The sequence below is a fragment of the Ambystoma mexicanum genome, chromosome 13 (assembly GCF_040938575.1).
Source record: "Ambystoma mexicanum isolate Mex_15411 chromosome 13, UKY_AmexF1_1, whole genome shotgun sequence".
In the NCBI taxonomy this organism is placed as follows: Eukaryota; Metazoa; Chordata; class Amphibia; order Caudata; family Ambystomatidae; genus Ambystoma; species Ambystoma mexicanum.
The window spans coordinates 112,222,264-112,226,751 of record NC_090938.1 but is presented as its reverse complement, the minus strand read 5'-3'; positions in this window follow the sequence as shown (position 1 = coordinate 112,226,751).

Sequence of the window (4,488 nt, the reverse complement as noted above, 5' to 3'; positions counted from 1 at the left end):
CCGACTCCCCCCACCGAAACCCACTTACCTTCTTTTCAGCCCATTTCCGGAGCAAAGGTGCTGCGAACACTTCTGTCTCCAACACGTCCGCTCCAAGTCTGTGACAGGCTGTCATGGAAAGGAAGAAGGGACTACATGTAGTCCGTTCTCTCCATTCCATGGTGGCCATTTTTTGGTATATTTTTTTTAATGAGCGCCATGGAAAGAGAGAATGGACTACGTGTGGCCATTTTTGTTTTCTTCAATGGCTGCCATGGAAAGGGAAAACAGACTTTGTTTGCCCTTCCACAGCAGCCATTTGTTTTTTTGTTTTTTTTAAACGCTCGAGCATTTTCGAACAGGAAAAAATGCTTTTAGTACCCCGGTCTTACGGGCTGGGGTACTAAAAGCAATAAGCCCCTTGCAGGAGGGGCATTACGACTTCAGGTAATGCCCTGGGGCCTTGCAACTATGGGCCCCGGGCATTTCCTGAAGTGGTAATGCCCCCCCCTGCTCGGGGATTATTGTTTAATAACAGTCCTTTTTCAATGTCACGATTATTAAACAGGACAGATGATGGGCTGAATAACATTATCCCCTTCAGCTCAGTTCAACATTAAGAAATGATGAATTGGAGAATTTAGAAAAGTATATGCAACTTTGGGAAGCAGCTGAATTGGAAAAGCTTGCATGGCTATACGGTTAACTTGTCATTTCCCCAAAGTTTCTGACAGCCCTCAAGCTATGAGGCAATCTAGCTATTGAGTGAGCTACATGTTTTCATGGGGAGCTTTGAGTACGAGGGTCTCCAATAAAAGCAAAACACAAAATGGGTAAGATTAAAACAATGAATTTCGAAGCCCGTTTTTCATTCATTTCAACTCTAGCACAAGTTTGAGAGAATTTTATGAAAGAAGGGGGGGTAGGTGGTTGTCATGATCCTACATTTTTCAGGGCTACCTCAGAATGAAAGATTTCTCTTCTGGAGCAAGACATATATTTGTGTGCATAGTGACCTAGACAAAAAAGTTGCCCTACTTCACACCTGGATCGCAACAACCCTTGATGACATCGCCAAAGAAAAGCCCTTCACCCCATCACGCAAGAAAATTACAGCAAAATGGTTCACCCCACTACTCAAAGCCATGAAAAGGAAAAACCGAAAACTAGAATCTGAATGGAGGACCAACAACACCACCGTAAACAAACTGAAATTTCTACAACAGATCTGCGCATATGAAAAGGAAATACAAAAAGTGAAGAGGAAACATTACGACAACCGAATCTTCAGAGCACCAAACGCTCAAAAAGAACTATTCAAAATCATAAACGAAATAAAAAACCCACCGGCCTGCAACAACACGCCAATCCCATCGACGAAACATTGCGAGGACCTCGGGACCAGTTAAAAAACAAAATAACCTCCATCCAACACACCATACAAAACAGACCAAGTGTTCACAGCTCAAACCCCACCGACACAGACGAGGAACAGGCAAACAAGCTACAAAACTTCCCAGAAATATCAGTTAAGGCTTTCGTCAAACTGGTAAACCAAAGCAACAAATCGGGCTCTCCTGAAGACCCTTGCCCCCCGGACATATACAAATCAATTCTCAAACAAGGAACCCCCCATGGAATACCACAGGAACCTTCTCAATCTCAACAGGTAAAGTACCGCAGGCCTTCAAATCGGCTTACATCAAGCCGCTACTCAAAGACACAACAGGAAACGTTGAGGACTTATCTAACTGCAGACCCATCTCCAACATACCCTACATAGCCAAACTGCTAGAAACGTGCATCTACCAAATAACCCAGGAATTCATAGAAGAGCATTGCCTACCAGACCAGGCACAAGTTGGCTTCAGACCTATGAGAGGAACAGAATCGGCTCTCCTCTCAATATGGGATGACCTAAAAACAAACGCAGACCCAGACACCAGCACCACCCTGATTCTCCTTGATCTGTCTGCAGCCTTCGACACTGTCAACCACGCCATCCTCATAAAGAGACTAGAAGGACTAGGGATAACAGACACTGCCCTACTTTGGATCAAATCCTTCCTAACAAACGGAACAGAAACAATATGGATGAAACCTTGTAAATCCAAACCCAGAGTCTCCGCGTGCGGAGTACCACAAGGATCATCCTTCTCCCCGCTCCCATTCAACATCTACATGTACCTATTAATCAAACTCATCAAAAAACACGGCCTCACATGCTACAACTACGCCGACGATACTGAAATAATCTTCAACATACAAGACACCCGAGAAGAAAACACCACACTAGAGAATTGCCTTCGCGACATATTCAACTGGATGAACCTCAACCATCTCAAAATCAACCCAGGAAAAACAGAGATAATGATTTTCTCAAAAAAGGGAGGAGACATCACCCACATCCCCTGGCCAAGAGAGCTTGGCACCACACCAGAACCATCATCAACTGTAAAAAACCTAGGGGTCCTAATGGATAACAATCTCACTCTGGAGCCACAAGTAAACTCGGTAATCAAGAAATGTTTCTTCCTCCTGCGAGCAGCAAAAAGGATCCTTCCGTTCCTGTCATTCGCCAACAAAACACTTACCATCATTGCTCTGATCATGTCCAGAGTAGACTATGCCAATAGCCTATACCTGGGCATGCCAGAACGACTTAAAAAAAACTGCAACGCATACAAAATGCAGCAGCCAGACTCCTCCTCCAGCTCTGATGTGTTCCAGAGAACACATCACACCCGCACTAAAAATACTTCACTGGCTACCACTGAAACAACGAATAATGTTCAAGGCCATGTGCATCACGCACAGAGCAATACACAAACAAGGCGCAGAATTCCTAAGCGACAAACTACGCCTACATCAAGCGACAAGAACACTAAGATCAAGCACCGACATACGCCTGGAACCAAAACCCTACAACAGAAAAAAACTCGGAGGATCGTCTTTCTCTCACCAGGCACCCAAAACCTGGAATGACCTACCTAAGAATATACGGAATACAACAAACCACCTAGCATTCAGGAAACTCCTGAAATCATGGCTCTTCCAAGCGTAACCACAGCGGAGACGCACTAGAATGCCCAGACATTAAAACAATGATGGAAATAACTCCAACTTCGGCCACTCTCAAATTGGACAAACACTCAAACCAAAGAACCAACCATTCAACAGAGCATAAGACATCATGGAAATAGCCACAAAGGAAGGCTGCAGAGACTGACCACACACCAAGACCCTGACGAAAGCCCTCAAGTGACTCTCCCACTTGTACGTACCAGACGAACATATCCAGACCGGCAGACGCACCTAGATAGATGTTGGCCGGGGTCACATCTGGATAGGATTGATTGAAGGACAACATGCCTGCGCCTAGGAAAAACGTGAATGCTAGCGTGTGCCACACCTGGAGTTGTGAATGTTAGCAGACCCACACCTGGACGGATCTCTAAACTCTAGCCTGCGCCGCATCTAGATAGAAGTGTGAATGTTGGCATGACCACACCTGGATGAAGTCCTAAACATAGGCCCGTGCCGCGTCTAGATGGGAATGTAAGGGCCAACAAGTGCCACACTCAGACAGAACTGCGAATGTTAGCATGGTAAAGGTCAGGTAACCCACTAACCCATATAAGCTCAAACTCTGCTTACTTATCTCACTCAAAAAACTTGCACAACCATCTCTCGCACAACAAGCTGCACGCACTTCACAACACTGCAACAACACATAAGCCGGAACAACAGCACACGCGGACTGACTCCGATTCGATACCCGCACCAAAGCTCAGCACTCGGTGTATACTGAGCTGAAGCTGCCAACAGAACACCACTCCTCTCACTATCCTACTCCCTCCTTCACCTTACTAACCCATCCCACCTTAATCATTTACAGATCCCCCTGAGCGCCTCGGGACCAATTCCGTTGGTGACGGTGCGCGGTACAAATACCTTTAACATTTAACATATGAAAATTGTGTACCAGATGCAAACATTTGTCTGCTGTGCGGCTAGTGATTCTTTTTCAAGTGAAATCTGTCATGATACTTCAGTTCCTTGGTGTAAGACCCAAATCCACTATGCTTTCAGTGCATTCACATAATATGTATTTAAATAACATTAATGCCTTTATGACTTATTGGATTTGCACATTAATGCATCCTAAAATCTTGCTTTGTTTTTGGGCCTGCAAGGATTGGATTTACACATGCCTACTTACAGAGCATACGGTTGGCAACCGTGATCTCGGCAATCTTTAAATGGCACCCAATATATTCTTGCAGAAAGTAAAGTGGAAACTGAAGTCTAAGCTTAGCCAGCCCAGAGATCTGTCTTGGCTGATTTTAGTTGACTTCCTGATTAATGGAATTATCTTCGCAGAAAATCAGGGCTTTGTGTACCATTCTGCGTGCAAAAACCCTGTTAGTCGATTTATGGAATTGACTACTCGGGACTCTTTCGGGACTTGCGTGGACTTCGCGCAGGTCTGGCAGCCTCTGCAAGCAG